The sequence below is a fragment of the Suncus etruscus genome, chromosome 4 (genome assembly GCF_024139225.1).
Source record: "Suncus etruscus isolate mSunEtr1 chromosome 4, mSunEtr1.pri.cur, whole genome shotgun sequence".
Lineage (NCBI taxonomy): Eukaryota > Metazoa > Chordata > Mammalia > Eulipotyphla > Soricidae > Suncus > Suncus etruscus.
Genome location: NC_064851.1, coordinates 32,774,988 through 32,784,708, shown reverse-complemented (window position 1 = coordinate 32,784,708; position 9,721 = coordinate 32,774,988). Strand labels below are relative to the sequence as shown.

Sequence of the window (9,721 nt, the reverse complement as noted above, 5' to 3'; positions counted from 1 at the left end):
ATGTATGTATGAAAGTATCATCAACAACAAACGAAATCACAGCACATCAGAAGAAAATAAAATTATTTCTCAATAAGATATGGTGACCTCAATCTTATGATAGATAAGATTCTTACTTTTGAACATTTTAGTGGCATGTACTCATCTCATTTTCCCTCTAAATTAAGACTTATTGACTGACTTCTTGATTTTGATTTTGTAAGAACTAAACACAAAAATATACCCACATCTACTAAGATAAATATAATTAGAATGATGAGATATTACATAGTAATTGTGGTAAATTGTTATAGAACAATTGGAGGCCTATTTACACAAAGAAAGAAAATGAATACTATGTGGGACTTAATAAACAGAGAGAGAAGGATAGATAGCCAGCAAAGATATTTTGGAAAAAGGCAAAGAAATATTACTTGTCTAAAATGGTGTTAGTTAATTTATAGTTTTATAAGAATAAATATAAGCTACTAGATATCTGGATCAAAATATACTGGAAATGAAAAATTCTTAATATATTTGTTCCTTCACAATTAAATATATAACCTCAGTGCTTAGAATAGTTTATATAAATGATAACCCCAAAGCAATTATTAATTAAGGTTTAATTTTTATCTTTGTCTTACTGCCCCTAATTATCAGTTTTATTCTTGTACCAGACAGTTAAGTTTTTCTCCTTCAAACATATGAGAGAAACAAGTTTCCCCAGATTTCTAAAACATATCATTTAAATTAAGCCATATAACAGACAGATGGAACTATATTCTCTTAGTCCCAATTCCAAATTCATTAAAATTTTTTACCAAGGGGCCGGCGAGGTGGTGCTAGAGGTAAGGTGTCTGCCTTGCACGCACTAGACAAGGAAGGACTTTGGTTCGATCCCCCAGCGTCCCATATGGTCACCCCAAGACAGGTCCAATTTCTGAGTGCTTAGTCAGGAGTAAGCCCTGAACATCAAACGGGTGTGGACCCCCCCCAATTTTTTTTTTTTTTTACAAAAGGTGCTAACCTAATTATATGAGTTGGAGAGCTATATAAAGGTTTGGGTATTTGCATTGCATGCAGACTACCAGGATCAATCCCAAGCAACACGTAGTTTATTTAAGCATTGTCAAGGGCGATGCCTAAAAAAAGAATCAAGAGTGATCCAAAAACAAACATCTAATTGTGAAGATTGTAATGAGACTTTACTTTCCTCTGTTTTCTTCAGAGAGGTTATTGTACTTAAATTCTTAGGAGAAGTTGTGTCTGAAGCATATATACTGGTAATTTGTTATTAAAAGGCCTGTCTAACTTTCACTTGTTTTCTTGTCCCCTGAGTCTATGATCCTTCCTGTTAAATTGTTTTATAAATGGAGAGAAAACGACTGATCCTAGAGAGCATCTTAATATAGAATAGCCAAGATATAGGTTTCATTATCTGGTGGGGATATGAACACATCCCTGACACAAAGTGTAATCCAGTTGGTGCAGGCCTGAATAAAGATAATTTCCAAGATCAAATACCTTTCAAGTAACCTATGATACACAGACAGAAAGAAAACTCAAGGCATAAAGTACCTCAACAGTTCACACTTCTCTTTTGCCCATATGTTTCTAAATTTCAGAAAAATAAATTAAAATAATTACTTGCAATTCATTTTGTTATTTTCTCAGTTGTAACATTAATTTATTCATTTGAACAAAATACATGACAACATTCACGTATATAGAACACTTAATAATAGAAATTTAGTTATTTAATTCCACATTTTGGTTAATCCACTTTCTTTGGCAATAGAATAAAGATAGAAGTTTCTGAGGTAGATAACAAGATCATCTCTGCTAAAAAGTTCTTCCTTATTGCTAAAGCTAAGGATAGAGGATTCATTTCAAGATAAAGACATTTGATCGCACTAATCTTACTAGCTATGTCAGAAAAATAGCCTTATAGATGAGAATAACAGATCAAGCATATCAGTGAATGATGGACTTGGGGAATGGAAGGTAAATGTTATGTCAGAACAATCCTGAACAGTCCAAGATAACAAAATAATACATCTGAATATTCTAGTTCATATAGCAATCATCACTGAGTGTTAATCCCTTAATTGGCAATAACTTTATGGAGTACCTACAGAGATATAAATTATCATATCTCACACATTACTATTAGTGTATTAAGACTTTAGAACTAAATTATTAGACTTATTTTATTCTCAATAACTTAAAATAAAATTTATTTTATTTTTAATGTTTTAAAATTAAGGTTTTAATAACCATATTATTTCTATTTACTTTTCACAAATATTCAAATGAGACTTTACTATCTGCTTTATTAGTTTATAAAAAGTTGTTTAAATAATTTTTGTTGTTTTTTGAGGGTCACACTCAGTGGTGCTCACAGCTTACTCCTGGGGGGGGATTCAGGGGACTGTTCATGGGGCTGATGATTGAACCCAGGTTAGCCACATTAAAAACAACTTTCCTATCCACTCTACTGTTGCTCTGGCTCATATATTTTATATTGTTAAAATAATTTCTGAATAGTTGATAATTTTATTTATATTTATACATTATTATATTTATTTATATCAAAATTTATAATTTGTTTATTTATAATATATTTATACACATTTATAAATTGTTTATATAACTTATTATTATTGATATTTATTCATAAAAATTATTTATAATGATTACTAAAAAATTTCTGAATAAGTTGATAAATTAGTCTTAATACTCAAAATGTTAGTTTTCCTAAACACATAAAAGCAACTTATGTAACACATCTACTATCAAAACAAAAATAATGTCTATATATCGTTGCTATTAAATTTCACACTGCATAGGCTTTTTTAGTTTTGTTTTTAATTTTTGTTTTGTTTTGTTTTGGAGCCACACCCTGCGGTGCTCAGGGAATAGTCCTAGCTCTGTTATCAGAATTCATTCCTGTTAGGTTTCGGGGACCATATGGGATGCTGGGAATCAAACCTGGGTCCATCCCTGGCCAGTTGTGTGCAAGGTAAATGCCCTAGAGCTTCAATATCACTTAGGCCCCCAACTTGACAGTAATTGTATCACTCATATTTTTATAACAAAGGAATATGGTTTATAATTATTTTATTTTGCTGATACAACTCTTTATCATATTTCAATGTAGAAGTGTTCCACAGTCATACATCAATGATTAGGGTTTTGAAAATTTTGGAAAATGTATCTTCTATTTTTTCTCATAGTTAGATGTAGGTATTCTTAATTCATAGAAATCACCCATCTTAGAGATACTATATTCCTCTTTGTTTATCATACCAAACAAGATAATAAATGTCAAGTTAACCCATTTTTCAATTGGTATTTTCCAGACATAATCATAATGTTACTTTTCTACTTCATAGTTATTAAATATTGGGCTAGAGCAATAACTAAGCAGATAAGGTGCTTGCATTGCACACAGTCAATCATGGTTTAATCCCTTTGTCACCACCTATTATCTTTTTTGAGTCCCATCAGGAGTGATACCTGAGTGTAGACCCAGGAGAACATCCTTAGTAACACATAGTATGACCCTAAAACAAAAACATAAAAATTAAGCGTTTCCTAGGAGAAAAAGTGCCCTGGGTAAGATGCTTGCTATGCATTCAGGCTGAAGACACAGGTTCAATACCTTGTAGTCTCCTGAGATCTATGAAAAGTGATTGGAGTTATACCAATATTTAGCTTACCTGTTTATTGAAAATTGTTGCATTTCCTCACAAATTTATTAATCATATGCTTTCAAATAACTTTATTTAATATTGCCATTCTAGATAAAAACAAATTTATAGTTTCTTTGATTTGAAAAAACATTTAAAATTCAAACAAAGTTATTCTTTTTTTTTTTTCTCTGAAAGGTGGATCAGGCTTCTGGTGTTACATTCAATCATAGAATTTTATGTAGGTTTTTGAAAAGAACAATGATTATAAGATAAACTGATTGTATTATGGTATTTTGAAAAGAATAATGAAGTTAATAAAATACAGTAAAAATAAAGTGTACATTAAGAGTAAATTTAAATTGATTGTGTGATATGGGACAAATTAATTAATTCATTAGCCTTACTTTTCTCATTAGTAAAGAAGAGTTGAAATTAGGTGTTGAGTAACCATAAAAAACTACTTTTTAAAGTTCCCTTCATGGATACAAACCTGCATTTTATATACCTTTTATAGTACACCTAATATGTATTAGTTCTAAGAAATCAATAATATTTTTCTTACTAAATTATTAAATCATTTTTATCAATAAAAACCTAGAAATTCTTGAAAATTTTTTCAAAAGTAATATGATAGCAAAAGTCATTCAACTTAAGACCAGAGAGATAATACAGTGTTAAGGCATTGTGTTTGCTTGTGACCTATCCTGGTAAGATGCATAGCACCACATAAAATCCCCTGAATACCTCAAAAGTGATTCATAAGCACCACCAGATATATCTGCCATCACAGAAAAATAAGTTATTTTATTTGACAGTATATTTATTAAATTATGTGCTATCAATGAATTAATATATGACAGTATATTTCATCTAGAAAATAAAATCACCACACTCTAGTATCAGAGGTTACAATAGACTTTAGAGATAACAAGATATTAATAATTGTAGTTTTAGGTAAATGAATTTGAGGAGTGCATTTATTGTGTACTTTTCAAGATCAGAAACTTCCTGTTAGGAATACACTAAATGTGAATAGGTATGTAATGCATTTTGAAACTAATGCATACCTAATATAGTCAGAATATTTGATTATAAGTGCCACTGGGTTCAGTCATCATAATGTTTCATGGTGGTTACTTCTAGAAATTTTAGCTTCTAGGTTCAAGACTCATTAAACTATATATTATAACCACAATTTAAACCAAATAGTGTTGGTATAGTAAAAATAGTTCTATTTGCAGAGCAAGGTAAAAAGCAAGACTGTAATATAGTTAGGACTAAATTGAGAAAAGTGTAAATCATATTATTTATTCTGTAAACTAGCTGCAGGTGTTAAATTAGTTTCTAAATAATTTACTTCTGCATTTCATATTAAGCAACATTTCTGGGACATTTTCTTTTTTGTGAGGGAAGCCAGTTAGCTGAATGTTCATTAATGTTTGTTTATTTTTTTAATAAACAAATGTGTGCTAAAATAGTTCAAACAGTATTTCACTGAATGTTATTAGGAATTTTAAACAACTAATTATTTCTAGTATGCAAATTTAGTAAAACCTAATTAAATAACTATTGGATATATGGATCAACATATTAAATAAATGTTCTTGCTTTGTATCGGTCTTATACATTCTGTGTTATGAGCAAACCTGTTTAAACAAATAACTGATAAAAAGAATAACTGTACAATAAGTAATTCCTTTAAGTACTAAGTAATGAAGAAAAACAATTATGTCCACCTTGAAACTATACTTGCTTTTATTTATATTATTTTAGTGATGGAAGAAGAGGTTGACTTATAAATGATAACTTCCAGATACATGTGTGGGATATATATGGAGCTATATTATCTTTAAATTAATTATTTAATAAATGTTAATATATATAGTAAACATGAAATAAAATATAAAAGTCAAAAGAGAAGGTTTTGATATATCAGAAAATATATTCAAAAATATTGAAATTCAAAACGAGAAAGGCATAAAAATAAAAAGTATTCGTGGTAATTAGAAAATCTTATCTCAGGTACTAAAGTTATCTTTACTAGCTATATTCCATTGATCTACTATGAAGCTTTGTCAACTAAAGCTTTTTTCTTAAATTGATTCTCCATTTTGTCTTCTCATTTTCTCAACACTGCACAGCAGGAATCATTGTCTACAGTCAGAAAACAGGATCTAGCTGTAGGCATTTGTATAAAACAAAGAAGCCTTGAGTAAAGGGGAAAAAAACTGCTATTGATCTTGTCAATCAGCTGGGGAGTCCCATTTAAATTGTAATAACTCAATGTTATGATTACTGAGCATTTAATAGTCAAGAAAGCGGGAACAGAGAGATAATAGAGGGGTGAAGGCATTTGCCTTGCACCTGCTCACCCATAATTGATCCCAGACCACACGTGGGTATTGAGCACGACCAGGAATAATTCTTGAGCACAAAACCTGAGCATAGAATCTGAACACATGTAGCCCCTAAGCACCCTTGGCTGTGCTGTCAAAAACTGACAAAATTATACATACAATTTAATTTTACTCTGCCAATTGTATTCTATGAATGTATAAAAATTGATAAGAAACTTTAAGGCTTAAAAATATCAGAGCAATCTAGAGCATAAAATATCTCATGAGGGCCCGGAGAGATAGCACAGTGGCATTTGCCTTGCAAGCAGCCGATCCAGGACCAAAGGTGGTTGGTTCAAATCCCGGGGTCCCATATGGACCCCCGTGCCTGCCAGGAGCTATTTCTGAGCAGACAGCCAGGAGTAACCCCTGAGCACCGCTAGACCTTTGGATGATTTATAAGCTAAATTTGATTTGCAAAAATGCACAAAGTTGGTTAAACTAAAGAAAGTCAAACAGGGTTTGGGATGTGGCTCAGTGATAGAACAGTTGCAATATAGGTGATCTCTGGCATCACAATATAAATATGACTGTAACTGCAATAGAAGCCCACTAATGCCCCATTACTACCCCTGCCCAGACCCTGATAACAACAACACCAACATCAAATTAAGAAATATGGAAATATATAGGTAGGATCTGTCCCAGATCTTTAAAATTTTTCAAATTTGCAACTGGGGGCCGGAGAGATAGCATGGAGGTAAGGCGTTTGCCTTTCATGCAGAGGGTCATTGGTTCAAATCCCCGGCATCCCGTATGGTCCACGAAGCCTGCCAGGAGCGATATCTGAGCTTGGAGCTAGGAGTGACTCCTGAGCGCTGCTGGGTGTGACCTTCCCCCACCCCCCAAAATCAAATTTGCAACTGCCATATTAAAGTGAGAATGCTAATCAACACGATTTTGTTCTTAGGTCAAATGTGGAATTTCAACAATATGGCTCCCTTATGTTTGTGCCCTGAAATTTATTTAAGAATTGATCCTCTACTTATCAGACAAGTATATTTCACTTTGCTAATTCTTATCACCTATTTTCAGTCTCATTGGGAGAATCTTGGCAATCTCTTCTTATTCTTTCACATCCTCGCATCTTTTTAAAAAAGGGGAAAGGCTCTTTGCCATCAGGGCTCAAGGGTCTTTAGGCAAACACTAGTCTTTCTGGCAACACTAGGCAAAGAATGTTTCAAGGATCAATTGTAAGTATAGTTCTACTCTGGCACCCTCTGCAGTGCTCAGAGGCTAACAGGCTATTATGGTTCTGGAAGCGGGAGGCTTAAAGTGAAAGAGACCAGGGATTCTAACATTCAAGGAATGTTTGCCATTACTTTGAGCAATTACCCTGAAAACTTTTCTCATAGGACCAGGCACACATTTAAACAAACTTTCACTGAAATTGCAAGGGGATTGTACACTGAATTAGTGAAGAAGTACATGCTGACCCTATATAGGCAGACTATGAATGGAATTTTAAGCTGATGACCTTCATCACTTTCTGTAGCAAGTTGGGCATGCTATTCTTGAACATAGTCAACTGCAGAATTTGCTTGGATATTTCACATGATGTTACATCAAGTTTTAGCGAGTTTCATCAAAAAAGAACCAGATCTTCGCATTATCTTTGAATTCTTAATTCCCAAATAGACTTCCTATTTAAATCTGCTCCTTGGTTTCTATAAAATTAATGCTAACCTGATGTGTTAAAAGGTATAGTTTTAGCCATTATTAGTACTACATAACAGTGTCTAACTCTGTACTTTTAGTTATTGCAAATAATAAATTATTGATGAAATAAATATCAACATTAGCTTTGTAAAAATAATAATTTAGCTTATAGAAATATAATTTGTACCTATAAAATTAGTATTTGGAGTATATTTATTTTTGTATAAACAGTACAAATTATATTATTTATGTTTATATGTTGCAGAATAAGAAGATACTTGTCTATGCGTATTAGGTCGGGGTCAGAAAGATAATATAGGAGTTAAATATTCACCTTGTATATGGGTAACCCTGATTTAATCCATAGCACCACGTTGGTTCACTGAATATTAAAAGCTGTGACCCAAGTGACTAATGGCACTGAAGAGCCCAACAGCAGACAGTACAGAGCTAAATCCTGTACTGAGCACTGCTTTGTAGGCCAAATTCCCCCACTATATAAACAAACAAATAAACAAAAAAAAACTCAGCAGACTGAAAAGAGCTTATTTCATGAGCTAATAATTTGCTATCAGTTAAAATAAACTAAAATAATTTTATATGTTGACCTCAAAAACAATGTAGCTCAAAGAAAAAAATATTAAAGATGTTTGATACTTGTCTAAATTTTATCTCATACTAATTTTTTATTAGTTGTTTGCAAAGAATCATGTATATTAGCAAACTAAAATAAATTTTTTTCATCGAGCTTAATTTGGAAGACAAATAAATAACTGTATCATTTTATAATTTACTAATAGATCTTATAAATGTTTCACTTAGTTCATGCAATTTTGTAATTGATCATAACCTATCACTATATCAATGTTCTTTTGAGAAAACAATCAAGTATTAGGAAGACTGACATAAAAAGAAAGTTGGAGTTAAAAAAATACAGTACAATAAAGCATTTTCCTTACACAGTGGACCCAGGTTTTATCTCCAGAAGTACAGAGTCCCCCAAGCACTGATTGAGAGACATCTGAGAGCAGATCCAAGAGTAAGCACTGAGCACCATCAAGTGTTTCTATTTATTTATAAAAAATAAATTATATAGTCACAAAGTGGAAAATAAAATTATTTCAACTAAACTATAATACTTTTGCATTTACAGCCAAAAAAAGGTGAATAACAATAATTAAAAATGTGTCAATAATTCTAGCACATATGTTATCTGAGGAACATAGAAATTATCTCTAAGTTCAAGTGCTCTAAAATAAATGATCAGATAATTTAAATGGCATTGGTAATGTGGAATGGTGGAGTATACTCGGTGAATCCTGCATTTGTGACCTTGATCATACATTGTTCTTTTAGTTAAATTATATAAACTGGGAAACTATGCCAAGACATAATAAAGAATGAGATAGTCAAGATAGGGTAGATCAATAAAGATAGAAATTGGTAGCAAAATATATTTGGAAGCAAAAGAGGCACCTATTAGTATAAAATAAAGAAAATTTAAAAACACGGGTAATATAAAAGATAAAGGTTAGGGAGTGGAGAGATAAAACAGCCAATAAATCTTTTGCCTGACATTGGTTAAACTGGGTTTAATGAGCACTGCCAGGTATTGACCACCAACCACCCTCCTTAAAAAATAAGGACAATACTCTGGTTTCTCTTCAGATCACATACATCTTTCGCCTTTTACTAAAGATTTCCATGGAGAGGAACAATTCTGAGTCATAACCAATTTTTTGAGGCCTTGCTTTGGTAAGGCTAAAAAAAAAATAAGGACAAATTTATAAATAAGGTAGATTCTGAACTGTTAAATACAATAGTATAGACAATAGTATTGCACATGTACTAGTATTAATTCTACTATTCTTTAATATGCATCAACACAGTTTGTCGTAAGTAAATAACTAATATTCTGTAATGATGGGGAAATATAAAAACTTGAGCACTGATATATACCAATTATCAAAATTTTATTTCTAAATTCTTAAG

At 31.7% G+C, this 9,721-nt stretch overlaps 1 non-coding gene across 1 annotated transcript; it reads left to right on the top strand.

The window, feature by feature from the left end:
- The first annotated feature begins 9,377 nt into the window (after positions 1–9,377).
- LOC126008229 (U5 spliceosomal RNA) lies at positions 9,378–9,492 on the top strand. Its single transcript, XR_007495571.1, has one exon. It is a non-coding gene; the product is annotated as a U5 spliceosomal RNA (small nuclear RNA).
- The last annotated feature ends 229 nt before the right edge of the window (positions 9,493–9,721 follow it).